We start from the raw sequence: 16,857 nt of genomic DNA, 5'->3' as shown, positions 1-16,857 counted from the left end.
GTATGAGTTTTTCCTTAAGACATATACCAAGTTATTCTCCGTGTCCTTGGGAGAGTTGTCGACAGTATACCCATTCACGGTATATGGGTCAACGAACCCAAGATCATAGATTTGCCCCTTGCGGCATTCGCGAATCTTCATTCGCATAATACAGTGAGAGTATGGTTATATGCTAGCAATAATGGACGAGTCGCGGTAGAGACTTAATTACATAAATAATACTTACAGACAGTATGCACTCAGCAGAGATTTGTCGAGGGCGTCTTGGTTGAATAACTGAAATAATTCACAAAATTCGATGTTCATCACGTCAGTTCGCCCGTAGTGCTCATCTCTTATTGCCACCATGATCCAGTTCTGGCCGTCCTTACATGCATCCAAGTACCAATTATGTAGTCTTCGCAGCTGTGTTGATAGATTAGGCAACTCCGCAGCTCTGACAAGAGGTTCCCCGTATGTGTAATGGTATGCTAATTGGACATCGTCCGTGGCCATGAATTCGATGCGGCTTAAGTACTCAGGAATACTCATACCGGCCGCATCTGCCTCATCTTTGTATAGTTTTACCATCGTTGGATCAAGGCACGCTAGGACATCGGGATACACTTGGAGCGGGGGGCACGAGTTTTTCTGGGCTCCAAGCTGGGGAACTGGTTTCCCATCTACCTTACTTTTTGCCAACCGCTCTTTTGCTAACACATTTGACTTGCGAATAGACCGGTCATAGTTCGATGAAAGACTTGGCTCAGGTTGATGAAGGTTCTTCAGCAGTTTCAACTTCTTTTCCAGAGATATAGCTGGCTCCGGCTCAAGGCCGGGGCTTTTTAAGTTTCAACATTTGTTGCTTGTGCTGTTCAGCTACGATCTTGGCATTTTCCTCAACTGTATAGTCATAAGGTCTCTTGGGAGGAACCTTAGGCACTCTTGGGAGGGGCTCTTCTTTGCGTCTCGGTGATTTGTTACGACTCAGCTGTGTCGTAGCGGCCCGCATAATTTTCCTCTTATACTTGGGCGGCGGAGATGGCTCACGCGGCGGCGGAGATGGCTCACGCGCCGGCGGGGAAGGCTCACGCGGCGGCGGAGATGGCTCACGCGGCGGCGGAGATGGCTCACGCGCCGGCGGGGAAGTCTCACGCAGTGGAGACGGCTGCATCGGTGGAGAATGCTGGCTCGGTGGAGACCTTGTTGGCGCCTTCCAACCCGGAATCACAATGAATTCCTTTCGCCATAGAACTGTAGTGTTCTTGGCCTCTCCCAGCTCTAGCAAATCCCCTTCACCGGCAGGGTGGTCAAGCCTCAGCGGCCCATACCCATCCATAACTTGATCCACCCCGGCAACAGCGTATCCAGGTGGAACCGGCTTGAAGTGATATCTTTGATCAGGTACCGGCGGTAAGACATAGCCGATCGCCGCCTTGAGCGTTAAGTAGCCCATCGTTTGGAAATGTAGCTCACAAGGTGTCGACTCGTGGATAAAGTCCACAGAGGTAGAGATCGAGAAGGCATCTGCGGATCCACGGGGAGGGAGGAGCCATCTGCGGATCCACATCGCATCATCACTGTGCAGCTCCGTGGAAGCCACGCTGCTCTTCCGCTGAGATCCTGGCCGGTAGCATCGAATGCAACTTCTTCTATCCGCGGATTAGGTTGAGGTTGGGTGATCGTGGATCGAGCACGACATTATCATCCTCACTTGCTCCTCTAGCTTAGCAACGCGTTCTTGAACCACATCCTTTTGCCTCTGACGGCTTCTATCCGGATATTTCTTCGTTTCTGCAGGAAACCCAATACACCACGGCTTGCCACCTGATGTGGTTCGTGTTCGTCCTGAGTGTTCAGGATTCCCAAGGGCGCGTGTGAGCTGGTCCTTCTCTCTTTCGGGACGGAACTTCCCCTCTTCAACTTCCTTTGCAGCATTTCTAAAGGCTTCGATGGGAAGTGGGTTTTCCCGATGTCTTTGTGTATATATGCAGAACCCTTGTGCGTCCAACGTGCCCCCATGCGCGTAAAACCAATCCCTTGACCGCTGGTTCCATTTCCGTACCTCTGGCTGGATCCCGTTCTTAATTAGGTCATTCTCCCATTTCTCCCACTTAGGTCTGCCAGCCTTGTAGCCTCCTCGCCCCATGGTATGGAAGTACATCTTATTAGCAGCATTTTTCTTGTTGGTGTCTGACCTTGTCTTTGCCCTCTCCGATGTCTTGTACTTCACAAATGCCTCCCAGTGGTCTTTTATCTTCTCATAGGGGCCCTTGAAATCTGGAGTCTTCTTTTTCTTGATAAAGGAGTTGTCCAATTTCTTCTTGTAGTCGTTGAACTGCGTTGCCATCTTCTTAAGAGCCCACTTCTTGACTCTTCGTTGTATGCTATTCAGCTCGGGATCCTCAGGGTCTGGCCTTTTATTATCACTATCAGAGTCAGCTGGCTCCGGAAATGTGAAATTTACCATGAGTTTCCTAAACATCAGATTTTTGGATCTCGTATCGACGTAAGTAACTCCTTTGTCCTCCTTTGCAGGTTTCTTCCATTCTTGAGTGGTGATCGGGATGGTGTCCCTAACAATAACTCCGCATTGACTTACAAACTTTTTTGCGTGATCCTTGGGAGAAATCGGTTCGCCGTCTATAGCGATTTCCGTGATGATGCACCTTTCATGGTCTTCCATCTTTCTGGCCGCGCCTCGTTTAGTTCTGCCAGTAGAGTGTGTTGATTGGGAGGTCTAAAAGAAGAAACAACGTTAATATATGTATATGCACATATCTGTAGGCTTGGTTAATTAATATATATACACCTCGATGTGGTGAGCTTCTCCTCGCATGATCGTCACCTTCTCCCTCACCGGAGCCGTCTCCACGGTGGTCTTGATCATCTTCCTCATCAGAGCCGTCTCCTCGGGTTCGCTCGTCTCCCTCGCCGGATTGGTTTAGGTAAAGAGAGGTGATATCGTCATCATCACGGATAATCTCCTCGACGAGGTATTCTTGTTCTAGGTCTCTTTCCATAGTTTCTGCAAAGACTTAAAAGTTATTCTAATGCTATAAACACAACGAAGCTAGATTATTCTGCAAAGACTTACAAGTTTCTGCAAAGACTTACAAGTAATTAAGAATAATGCTCAATACATGATCAATAATAGTGCTGATCGAAAGCAGATAGTGCAGTTACATGCATACATAGATCGATAATACATCAATCACTACTACAAACACTCAACCGCGCAGACCGGGTCCTAGAGGGCGCCGACCGGGTCCTGAGCCGCGGCCGGGTGTGCCCCCAAAGCCACGGAACAACAACGGGAGCATAGCTAACATGAGATCCCTGCATAACGCTCCATCCGCCCCTATACATGTTGTCTAACGCATACATGTAACGGCGAACGTGCTGGTCCTCCGCTTCAATGCGCTGAGCTACCTCCTCCGGCGGGGCCGGCTCCCTCTGAAACGAACGTGGCCCATAAGACCTCCACCAGAGAATATCCGGGTCGACGACGGGACCCGGATTCCGCACCAAGGTGCGCGCCCCAGAAGATAACACCTCCCAGTGCCACCCCGGCGGAGCCCAGTCCCGGACTTCCCCCATCTGCTGCATCTCCTCTAAAACTGTCCTAGCTCCAGGACGCGGAGGCCGCGGCATCGTATGCAAACTAACAAATATAATAATAAAGTACTAATGAATATGAATGAAACTAACTAAATTTTGTCTAACACATACTAATAAAGTACTTACTACTTTTTTCTAACACATACTAATAAAGTACTTACTACTTTTTTCTAACACATACTAATAAAGTACTTACTACTTTTTTCTAACTAAATAACTAAATTTTCTAACTAAATAACCTAACTAAAATCTCGAACTAAATTTTCTAACTAAAACTAACAAATTTAAACCTAACTAATTAAAATCTAACAAAACCTAACAAATATTCTAATAAAACCTAACAAAAATGTAACTAATTCTAACAAAACTAAAATCTAACTAATTCTAACAAAACTAAAATCTAACTAATTCTAACAAAACCTAACAACAATCTAACAAAATCTAACTAATTCTAACAAAAATGTAATTAAAATCTACTAAAATCTAACTAAAAAAAGAAAAAAAAGGAGGGCCGGGGGTGCGGCCTCACCTTGGCCGGCGCGCGGCGGAGGGGTGGGGCCGGCGGCGGCGCGGAGAGGCGGCGGGCGGGCGGCGCGGAGAGGCGGGGCGGGCGGCGCGCGGCGAGTGGTGGGAACGGCGGCGGCGTCGCGCGAGAGGAGGCCGAGCAGCAGGGCGCGCGGCGCGGGCGGGCTGGCGGCGGCCGGCGCGCGGGCGCGGCGTGCGGGCGGGCTGGCGGCGGCGCGCGGCGCGGCGACGGCGCGGGCGGGCGGAGTGGTGAGGCCGGCGGCGGCGGCGCGCGCGTGAGGAGGCCGAGCAACAGGGCGCAGGCGCGGCGGGCGGGCTGGCGGCGGCGGCGCGCGGGCGCGGCGCGTGCGGGCGAGCTCGAAGCGGCGGCGCGCGGGCGCAGGCGAGCGCGGGCGGCGGCGACGACGGCGACGGCCGACGGCGCTGGCGGGCGGGCGGCGCGAAGCGGGCGGGCGGCGCGGCCGGGGAAAAATTGGCCGGAGTTTCGCCTGTTTTTACGTCCTCGCGAAGTGGAGAAGAAGGGCGCGCGGGGGCGATTATAATTTGACCCTTTTGCACCGGTTCGTGGCTGGAACCGGTGCACAAGACCCTTGTGCCCCGGTTCCCGCCACGAACCGGTGCAAGAGGGTCAAATGTTGGCTGAACGTTTTTGCTTACTTCCCGCCTTTTTTCGCGGAGTCGCGCGGGATCGAGTTCCCGCCACGACGCTGCGCGGGTTTCCGCCACGACGCCGCGCGGGATATGTTCCCGCCACGACACCGCGCGGGACATTTTCTGCGCCACGACGCCGCGCGGGATATTTTCCCGCCACGGCGCGCAACGCGGGGAGATTTCCCGCCTAAACGCCCTCTATAAATAGTACGCCCCCGTGTCTCCCATTTCACTCATCACCAAACCCTAGCCCATTGCACAATGCCCCCAAAGCCGCACCCGCCGCCGGTGGAAGTGGACCCGCAGCTCGCGGAGATAGAGGAGTGGGAGGAGCTGCTGCGGCAAGAGGCGGCAACCAGGAGGGCAGCAGCGGATGAGGTGGACCCGCAGCTCGCAGAGATAGAGGAGTGGGAGGAGGCAGCGCTAGCGGCTACCATAGAAGCAATTGAGAGCCATTGTCTCCAGGAACTGCATAAGCGGCCGCGTGTGATGGATCTGGATAGTGAGGAGATGCATAAGCGTCGTCGTGAGGAGGAGCTGCGGCAGGAGGCGGCATCCAGGAGGGCAGCAGCGGATGCGCGGAAGAACTAGTAGAAGTTGTTATTTTAGTTTAAGTTTAGTTACCGTATCTTGTTAAATTTCAATAAAGTCGTTGTCGTTTTATCCCGGTTAATGGCTGGAACCGGTGCTAAAGACGGTTGATTAGTTTATATACCCCTTTTATCTGTTATTTGCCTTATCTGGGGTGGTTTCATCTGGGGGGAGGGGATTATCTGGAGGCACACATCCTGTTCTTGCTTGTCTTTTGGGACTTTCATACGATACTGGTCCTCCCGTGCTTCTGGTGTATCTTTTGTCTTCCCATACACGCCTAAGAAACCTAGCAGGTTCACGCAAAGATTCTTCGTCACGTGCATCACGTCGATTGAAGAGCGGACCTCTAGGACTTTCCAATAGGGTAGATCCCAAAATATAGATTTTTTCTTCCACATGGGTGCGTGTCCGGTAACGTCGTCATTCGGAACAGATTGGCCGCCAGGACCCTTTCCAAAGATTACTTTTAGGTCCTTGACCATATCAAGTAAAGCATCACCGGTACGGAGTTCAGGCTTCACCCGGCGATCTGCCTCACCTCCGAAATGATTGCCTTTCTTTCTGACGGGGTGCCTCTTTGGAAGAAATCGACGATGCCCCAGGTACACAACCTTCTTACATTTATGCAAATAGGCACCTTCGGTCTCATCTAAACAGTGCGTGCATGCATTGTATCCCTTGTTTGTCTGTCCTGAAAGGTTACTAAGAGCAGGCCAATCATTGATGGTCACGAAAAGCAACGCTCGTAGGTTAAATGACTCCTGTTTGTACTCATCCCATGCATGTACACCTGGTTTGCTCCACAACTGTAAGAGTTCTTCAAATAATGGCTGTAGGTACACATCAATGTCGTTGCCGGGTTGCTTTGGGCCTTGGATGAGCACTGGCATCATAATGAACTTCCGCTTCATGCACAACCAAGGCGGAAGGTTATAGATACATAGAGTTACAGGCCAAGTGCTATGACTGCAGCTCTGCTCCCCAAAAGGATTCATTCCATCTGTACTTAGGCCAAACCTTAAGTTCCTCGCGTCATCTGCAAAATCCGGGAACTCTCTATCGATTGTCCTCCACTGCGACCCATCAGCATCTCGTCTTTCTTACGGTCTTCTTTGTGCCATCGCAACAACCTGGCATGCTCTTTATTTCTGAACAGACGTTTCAACCGTGGTATTATAGGAGCATACCACATAACCTTGGCAGGAACCCTCTTCCTAGGGGCTCGCCCTCAACATCACCAGGGTCATCTCGCCCGATCTTATACCGAAGTGCGATTGCATACCGGACATTTTTCCAAATTTTCATACTCAGCGCGGTAGAGGATGCAGTCATTAATGCATGCATGTATCTTCAGCACCTCTAATCCTAGAGGGCAGAGAACCTTCTTTGCTTCGTACGGCAATTCGTTATTCTTTGGAAACCTCCTCTTCATTATTTTCAGTAACTTCTCAAATGGCTTGTCACATATACCAGCCTCTGCCTTCCATTGCAGCAACTCCAGGGTGGCACCGAGCTTTGTGTTGCCATCTTCGCAATTTGGGTATAACTTCTTTTTGTGATCATCTAACATGCCCTTTAACTTTCGCTTCTCGTTTTCTGTTTCTGCATCTCTGTGTGCATCGGCGATGGCCCGACGAAGATCATCATCAACGGGCTCATCTGATGCCTCTTCATCTTGATCACCTCCTCCTGCATCTTCATCTTCATCATGCCCTGTTGCGGTATCACCGTAGTTAGGGTACATATCATCATCCTCTTCTTCTTCTTCGTCGTCTTCCATCATAACCCCTCTTTCTCCATGCTTGGTCCAACAATTATAGCTGGGCATGAAACCTTTCCAAAGCAGGTGTGAGTGAATGACTTGCCATTTAGGGTATTGCTTCAAGTTATGGCAATCAACACATGGACAACACATAAAACCATCCGCCTGTGGGTTTTCCTGAGCCACACGGATAAATTCTTCCAGGCCCGATCTGAACTCGGGTAGACGTCGGTCAACGTACATCCATTGCCGCCGGTTCATCTACATCAAATAATTAATTAAGTTTATCAATAAACAATTACAAAACATCATAATATTTATAAATAGTGGAAATTAGCACCGTACAAATGAAAGGGTTAAGTTGTTGCTTAAACCTTGATCGAGGAGGGAAAGAAAGAGGAGAAAGCTTAAGTGTCGCTCCGGCACCTCATCTCATTTTTATTTTGTGTAAAATCAAGCGAAATCATTCTCTCAGACATTTCATCGAGCACCTTGTTTGCATGCCAAAGAAATGCAAGGTAGCACTCAACACACACACCTTCTCCTAGCAAAAATGAAGTGGAGTGGGCTGTTTGGCCGGGTAGCTGAGCTGAAATAGGGCTGCGGACCTTTAGCACCGGTTCGTGTTACGAACCGGTGCAAATGGTCTATCTTTTTGCACCGGTTCGTAACACGAACCGGTGCTAAAATCCTCGGCTGACACATGCTCAGCGACGAAGCTTTTGCACCGGTTTGTGTTACGAACCGGTGCAAAAGATGGCTCTTTTGCACCGGTTCGTAACACAAACCGGTGCAAAAGGTCTCTCGGCCGGCTGCGCACCACGAACCGGTGCTAATGACCCCTTTTAGCACCGGTTCGTGCCAAATCCGGTGCAAAAGCCATTTGGGGCAAAAAACCAAAGCCCTTGTTTCTACTAGTGGACATCAACGTCGCTAGACTCCAGCATGTGAAGGAGCGAACTACAAATGCAACACAATGGAGGTTTTAATTCTAACGAAAATCACGCGCCTAAAAATCAAGGCTGCGACCAAATTGCTTACCCAGATTCATCAGGCGCGGGCCACCGTCGAAGATAGTAACATAGCGGTGGACTTAGAGGAATCGCACGGCGGAGGGCGCGGTGGAATGGCTGCCTTCCGTTTCTGCTTTGCCGCCGCGGCGGGCCCTCCTGCCTTTGATTTCCGTAGCACCCGGGCAGCCTTGGCCATTCACGGGATAAATTGACGCATTATGTTTGTTTGTCTAAAAGAATTTTTTTTTTAAAGTTAGCTTTGAATAACCAGTCACGGTGAATCTAAAAAAGTTAGCATTACAAAAAATGTTCATATTGTCCAACAATTGTTCACGGACATCCAAAAAAATGATCATTATTTTACAAAAATGTTCTATGTCCGAAAAAGGTTCACCAATTTCAAAAACAAGTTCATGCATTTTAAGAAATGCATGTGTGTTGTAAATTATATATGTGCATTGAGAAATAAAATTTAAAGACCCGTGGCAACGCACGGGCATTTGTACTAGTTCGAGTAAAAGTGTAAAAGTCAGCTATTTTACGTGGTTGACCACTTTTACGGGATATGCTAGAGATTCTCTAAGCCATCTAGCTGGACATGCAATTAGCTCGCTGGTCATATAATCTATGTATGGTGATCGGTTGGCTTTGAAGACTTATGTTAAGGAAAAATATGGTTCTCCGCGCATGGGACATCTCGTGCATGGTCCACATTCTCTCACCTTCCTATTTTACTGATATTTTGTCTATTAGATTCCTTCTCCTCTCAAACTAGTAGATCTAGATTTAGAACTTAAAATTTTCATCGATTTTAAATTAAAAGTTCAAATTTCGAACGGGTTTGAATATTTTGAGTTTCTAGTGAAGGGGGCTACAAATTAAGATTAATATTGAATGTGTTTTGATAAATTTTTAAAATTGAGTTTTGAAACTTAGTGAAACTTGATGAAACCTTTCTTTGAAACAGAGTGTTTCATTTTGTTTCAAACTTGGTGCGCTGGAGTTAGAAAATATTGTGCATCAAAGTTTGGAGACACAGTAGTTTGTATCTAATTTTATTGTGTATCATCATGTTCCAATGTGTTTCAAAATTCGTTTTCTGATTTTTTTTAGAAAAAGCCTTTTAAGGCTTTTTTAGGCTTGTTCAAAAGATATCAGTGAAAGAAATACACATATTTAAATGGATTGTTAGTCCGATATACATTCTAATAAATATGGCTCTTTCAAATTTGGCACTTTTATGGTAATCTCAAAGGTCACACAATAGTTTGGACGATGGATTCGTGCACATGATGTCCTATGCACGGAACAAACGCTGCTCTCCTATATTCGGTTGATCTTTTTCTAGCTGCCAGCTAACTATAGTGTCCGGGGCATGTGCATTGATATATGCCCGTATACTTGGCAGGTTCACTTTTATGTCTCTTCTAGCTTCATTCTCTTGTGTCTTTTTGCAAAGATCATTGTAGATGAGATTCGTCGGGATCCACATTGTCGTATGTATTGTAGGTGTTGATCAAACAACACATGATGCCACCCAAATGACTTGCGGTGTCCATCGTGACAATCTCGGTAGCTTCTTGCTTCATATTCACCGGCATGAAGTACATGGTAATGTCGCTATGGCCCGGGTTCTTGATTGCCGACCGATTGTGTCCTAGGTTAACCGCGGTGAAGGGCATCACTACGATGATAATTGGCACCGGCGGCACGTATCTCCTCCATCTTCTTGAGTGCAGGAATGCACACACGTCCTTAGCAAGCTAACTTGTATTTTTTTCGTGAATACGGCCCCTTCCCGAGACCAACTTCAAGTTTAACCCTATCCAAAAACAAATTGCAAGACCGACCTTCTCACTCGGTGCTAGAGTCATTTGACTCGAGATACAAGTCTTGGCCCCAACGCTTTTGGCGCTGACATGCACCACAATGCAACTTGTTGCATCACGGATGGATGCACTTCATTTTGAAACGTACGAGGGTAATGTTTGAAACTCGTTACTGCAGGGTCTAAGCCGCATCAATGATGCACTTCACTTTTTTCACATAGGAGTGATTATTGGAGGGAGGCCATCATGTTCACGTTACTACATTAGTGCATACCCAATGGATTTGTGTCGTTGTAGTACATGCCATATCGACGCCTATAAGAGCGAAAACGAGTTGCGACGATTTGCCGCCGATGACACAGCGGCGTCGTACTGGCGCCTCACTCTACGGTAGATTCAAACATAGTTTACAGATGGGTTAAGTTGTAGAATTAGTCTTGAAAACAAATCCACATGCTAAATAATACAACTTGTGAACATTGACTATATTTTGATCTGAACTTAAATTCAAATATTTCCCAACTACTCTAAATCATAGATTCATTGTCACATGTGGTTTTTCAGCTACAAAGTTTTCAATAAAATCATACAACTAGCCGAAAAATCTAATTAACATACCAAGCATTTTCGTCAAAATTAAACCGAGAATTTAGTCATGAGATCTTGAACTCTTGAAAATCATCACGCAAGAGAATGGTTGATCATGGGGTGCACGATGGAGCCGATGGTGGTTGGATCAGGGGCGTACCCTGGTACAAGAAGCAGGGTGCACAGGACACCGGGCGCATATCAATTTCCCTAGTAATTTTCATGCAGTATAGCTTGTGACACCCCTAACTCTAGATAAGGAGTATGTCTGATTCATACAAGGACACAAGATCATTTCCAAACTAGGTCCATCTCTGGGCTGGAGTGACGTTAGGCATGCATGCTTTTGAGCGACGGATGTAGCTCGTGGGGTTGGCGTGGTGGTGCATCAAGGCGACACTATATAGCAAGGATGACCAGCGTGTGTGGTCTGATCAACGGCAACAGACACAAACACTCCTTTGGAGCACCATTGGTCCGACCTACCAACGGCTTCCTCCGGCCGTCTGCGGCATGCTGAAGGCGTCGAATACTATTGACCCCGTATGTACCTTTCTAGTGTCGTACTTCCATGTCATGCTATAATATTCCTCATGTCATGCTTAATTTCGCGTGTAGTACTAAATTGATCGAGCGGTTAATATGGCCCCTTCAGATTTTGGCTGGAGGATAGTTTGATCATTTCTTTTCGTAGCTATAGCGTGCATGTGTGCCGGCAAGCCAATCAAGGGGATGCAATGCACATCATGACAGCGAAAGCACACCGGCAAATCCCATGTTGGCCAAGAAGGGGAATCATGCATGCCGGCTAGCCGGATGTTGGCTAGGACAACGCGTGTGTCAACCACCACTCAGCATGCAAGGTTGCGACCGTGCATGCCAGGGAAGTGTACGACGTCAAAAGCACACTAGAAGTAGCACGTTGACACCTGGTCCACGAACATACCTGGAGCGCTCATGCCGAAGAGACATATGTCAGCTCGAAGAATGCCGGTGAGGCACGCAAGTCTGCTGCGAGTATGCCAACAAGACGTACAGTGATATCATATGTGTGAAAGGTGAAGCTTCCTCCGGCGAATTTGCATCTATCTAGGCTTACATAAATTTCTACACTTACATAAATTTCTACACGCTTGCATATTCACGTACCTGAATGGACTTGCATGCATGTCTTCTTCTGTTGCTTTGTATGTTAATATTTGGCCCAAATGAGAGTTTGGAAGACAACCAATTGTGGATAGAACATAAGTACAAGAAGAGGCCCATCTGAGAATCTGCAGCCCATTACCAAAAAATCCAGAAATTCTGAAGCCATGACCAAACTTTAGTCCCACATTGCTAAGGGAGGACAGTTGGGACCAACTTATAAGGTGAGCTCTTGTTCACACATAAAATGGTAGAAACACACATGTGTTGCACCCCACACATGCATAGCGCGTGCGCTCGCGTGCACCCCACGTCATTTTGCTTATAGTTTTTTTTTTGCTTGAGTTCGTCACCTGGCTCAAAGTTGCCGCCGATGACACAGCGGCGTCGTACTGGCGGCTCACTCTACGGTAGATTCAAACATAGTTTATCAGATGGGTTCAGTTGTAGAATTAGTCTTGAAAACAAATCCATATATACGCTAAATAATACAACTTGTGAACATTGATTATAATTTGATCCGAACTTAAATTCAAATATTTCCAAACTACTCTAAATCATAGATTCATTGCCACATGTGGTTTTTCAGCTACAAAGTTTTCAATAAAATCATACAACTAGCCAAAAAATCTAATTAACATACCTAGCATTTTCGTCAAAATTAAACCGAGGATTTAATCATGAGATCTTGAACTCTTGAAAACCATCACGCAAGTGAATGGTTGATCATGGGGTGCACGTTGGAGCCGATGGCGGTCGGATCAGGGGAGTACCCTGGTACAAGAAGCAGGGTGCACAAATCAATTTCCCTGGTATTTTTCATGCATGTATAGCTTGTGACACCCCTAACTCTATATAAGAAGTATATGTCTGATTTATACAAGGACACCGGATCATTTCCAAACTAGGTCCGTCTCTAGGCTGGAGTGACGTTAGGCATGCATGCTTTTGAGCGACGGAGGTAGCTCGTGGGGTTGGCGTGGTGGTGCATCCAAGCGACACGATATAGCAACGATGGCCACGTGTGTGATCTGATCAATGGCAACAGATCAACACAAACACGCCTTTGGAGCACCATTGGTCCGACCTACCAACGGCTTCCTCCGGCCGCCTGCGGCATGCTGAAGGCGCGAATACTATTGACCCCGTACGTACCTTTCTAGTGTCGTACTGCCATGTCATGCTATACTATTCCTCATGTCATGCTTAATTTGGTGTGTAGTACTAAATTGATCGAGCGGTTGATATGGCCCCTTCAGAATTTGGCTCGAGGATAGTTTGATCATTTCTTTTCGTAGCTATAGTGTGCATGTGTGCCGGCGAGCTAAGCAAAGGGGCTGCAATGCACATCATGACAGCGCAAGCACACCGGAAGCTCTCTTTCTCCTCCCCCACGTCGCCCTCCTCTGGCGACAAGTGGGGAAACCCTAGCCGCCGCCAGTAGCCCCCACCTCTCCTCCCTGCTTCGCCGCCGCCTGAGGGGGCCCGGGCAAAGCCGCGTGCCACCCGGGGAAGGTGGCGGCGGGGCGGTTTTCCTTCCCCCCCGCGTCCCCTGGCAAGAGGGAGCTCGTCGGTTGCGGGGCGGCGGGCGCTCGGGCCAGCGGCTGGGCGCTGGCGGAGGTGATGGCGCGCGGACGGGGAGCAGCGGTGGTGCAGTGGTGCAGGCGTGGTGGGGCTTGGCGGTGGTGCAGCGGTGCAAGCGTCGCGGTGCGCGCTCGGGCCCAGATGGGCTCCGGCGGGCCGGCTCGGGTTCACCCCTGTTCGTGCTGGCTCGGCCGTGGTCGCCGGGGCTACGGCGAGGCTCTTCTTCCTGGTCTGCTCAGGCGTTGCTGTTGGGGAGGGCGCGGCGCTGGATGGCGGGGTGGCGGCCATGTGGGTGTGTTGGATGCTCAAGTCTGTGGTCTTCGGCGTTCTTCATCGAGCCCCGTGTCGGTGTTGGTCGGCGCCCCCTCTATGTGGCGCTCCGGTAGCGCCCACGGCGCTCTTCGGCGGTACTCCGTTGGCTACAGGTTGTGCAGCGCGGCGGCGGCTAGGGGCTGGCCATGAAGTTGCTGCAAGATGTCGAGCGTTTGAGGCTGCGTGGTGGAGTACGTGCGGCGGCTCTCCGGCGGTCGCGATGCGGCAGTTGCAGTTGGTGGTTTGTGCCGGTCCTTGTTGGGCGGGCGCGAGGTCTTGGGACTCTTTGCTAGGCGAAAGCTTTGTCTTGGCGTCCGGCCAGGACCGACGACGGTGACGCCTGTGGGCGCCGCATCCTTCTTGAAGGCGTCGTCGAAGCGGGTGTTTCCTGATCTCCGCCCGGGTTCTCCGGGTAAACCCTAGATCCTTAGCGGGATCGGGCGTGGGCGACGCTCTTGTGTCGCTTTGCCTCTTGGGGCCGTGCTTTGGACGTCCACCGGACAGAGGGGCTTGCGGAGTGTTTTGGTGGTTCGGCGGAGGCAGGTTCATCTTCGGCCAGGAGGGGCGCGGCCTTGGGGCCGGCGTGGTAGTTTGGAGTGATGTCTCCGATCTTTCGCCTCCGCCTGTTGCGTTGAGGTGTGGTGTCTACCTGGTTGGTCATCGACCCGTGTGGAGCGCAGCCTCGGGGCTGGCGTGTGGTGTCGTGTTGTAACGGTTTTTCGGCCAGTTTTCCTCATAAATGGGCCAACTCTTTTCTCCTATATCAATGAAAGACAAAGCTTTTGCCTCGTTTCAAAAAAAAGGGGGTCAATCATGCATGCCGGCTAATCGGACGTTGGATAGGACAACACTGGCGAAGCGTGCGTCGACCACCACTCGGCATGGAAGGCTGCGACCGTGCATGCCAGGGAAGTATACGACGTCGAAAACACACTAGCAAGTAGCATGTTGACACCTGGTCCACGAACATGCCTGGAGCGCTCATGCCGGAGAGTCATATCTCAGCTCGAAGAACGCCAGCGAGGCGCGCGAGTCTGCCGCGAGTATGTCAACAAGACGTACAGTGATATCTATATGTGTGAAAGGTGAAGCTTCCTTTGACACGTCTATCTAGGCTTACATAAATTTCAGCACACTTGCATATTCACGTACCTGAATGGACTTGCATGCATGTCTTCTGATGTTGCTTTGTATATTAATATTTAGCCCAAATAAGAGTTTGGAAGACAAACAATTGTGGATAGAACATGAGAGGCCCATCTGAGAATCTGCAGCCCATTACCAAAAAAGTCCAGAAATTCTGAAGTCATGACCAAACTTTAGTCCCACATTGCTAAGGGAGGAGAGTTGGGACCAACTTATAAGGTGAGCTCTTGTTCATACATAAAATGGTAGAAACACACATGTGTTGCACCCCATACATGTATAGCGCGTGCGCTCGCGTGGTTATCCGCGACTTAAGACTTTGGACGCTTGGCGACGGCGAGCCTAGCCTACCAATTAAAATCTTTCTTATTTTTTCGACACGATTCAAAAAATTGATTAAACCAGTTCTTACGATTAAACTGCTGACCCCGCGTTGCTATATTTGGTTAAGCTTCATTAAGTCCGGAATGTCGAGGAGAAGGTCCACAAGGCTCAATCGAAAGACGAGGCTCAAAAGTCATCCGTCGCGGCAGCAGTAAGACGCGGTCCAAGGGAGTTGCGGAGGCCCAAGGAGAGGGCGGCCGCAACTTTAATGTTTGGGCGGGTGGAGTGTGAGAAGAGGTGTGGAAAACACTTCTGGAGGGGTTGGCCGCCAAGCAAGAGATGAAGCCAGAAGGCCGTGGAGTTCCCATTTCCCAGGGAAATCTTGGAGATGGAACAAAAGGAAGTAAGCCCAGCCACAATATCCTTCCAGATGAGGGTGTCGAGGTGGTGGTGGTCTCCCAAGTCGCGGGAGTCATGCCAACCATACATACGCCGGAACCAGGAGGCCCAGGGGGCCGAGGTATCAGAGTGGAGTTTAGTGATGAATTTTGCCATGAGGGCCGAGTTTTGGGCAGGGAGAGAGATAACCCGAAGCCCCCCCCCCCCCCCCCCCACCCCGGATGCGGACGTTGTCCTAGGCCACCTTACATTGTCCGCCATTGCAGGATTCTTTCACTAGTCCAAAGGAAAGCACGGCGATGCTTGTCAATAGCCTCAATGACACCAGCGTGGAGGAGCCCCGCACTCATAGCATGTGAGAGCATATAAGTGAGGAAAAAAAGGCCATTACCGACCTTGACGCTGTTAGGAAAAAAATGCGTTGGCTCGCTGGGATTGCCCCGCACTCATAGCATGTGAGAGCATATAAGTGAGGTCGCAACATGATCCTTGGATTGGTCTGCTCACATCCACTGACAGCGGCAAACCACTGCCTCTAGCTGGTCATAGGGTTTTGTGATGAGCAAATCTATATAAAATCTTCCAAAATTTGTTCAAATTTCCTATGATCCAAAAGGCCCTTGATACCTTCACCACTTGTGTTGTTTCATTGTCACAGAACTAATGTGAGAAGTATATATATATTTTTTTGACCTGGACTATGGCGGGTTTACACCAGCCTGAACAACTTTATAACCAACAGGAGGACCAAACAGGGTTCATTACAAAGCTCTGTTGAGAGGACGGAGGCCTTTTGAGAGGACGGAGGAGGCGGAAGCTAAACTAAGCTGAAGGAAGGGGGAGTGATGTCTACGTTCCCTCTCCTTTCCTGTAGACAGTGTTGGGCCTCCAAGAGCAGAGGTTTGTAGAATAGCAGCAAGTTTTCCCTTAAGTGGATACCCAAGGTTTATCGAACTCAGGGAGGAAGAGGTCAAAGATATCCCTCTCATGCAACCCTGCAACCACAAAGCAAGAAGTCTCTTGTGTCCCCAACACACCTAATAGGTGCACTAGTTCGGCGAAGAGATAGTGAAATACAGGTGGTATGAATAAGTATGAGCAGTAGCAACGGTGCCAGAAAAGTGCTTGGCACGTAATTGATGGTGGTAGTATTGCAGCAGTAGTAACACAGTAAAACAGTAAACAAGCAGTAGTAACTCAGCAGTATTTAGGAACAAGGCCTAGGGATTAGACTTTCACTAGTGGACACTCTCAACATTGATCACATAACAGAATAGATAAATGCATACTCTACACTTTTGTTGGATGATGAACACATTGCGTAGGATTACACGAACCCTCAATGCCGGAGTTAACAAGCTCCACAATAATGCTCATGTTTAAG

Source organism: Lolium perenne, chromosome 7, assembly GCF_019359855.2.
Source record: "Lolium perenne isolate Kyuss_39 chromosome 7, Kyuss_2.0, whole genome shotgun sequence".
Classification (NCBI taxonomy): domain Eukaryota; kingdom Viridiplantae; phylum Streptophyta; class Magnoliopsida; order Poales; family Poaceae; genus Lolium; species Lolium perenne.
The sequence above is the reverse complement of the archived record's forward strand: the minus strand, read 5'-3'. Positions refer to the sequence as shown.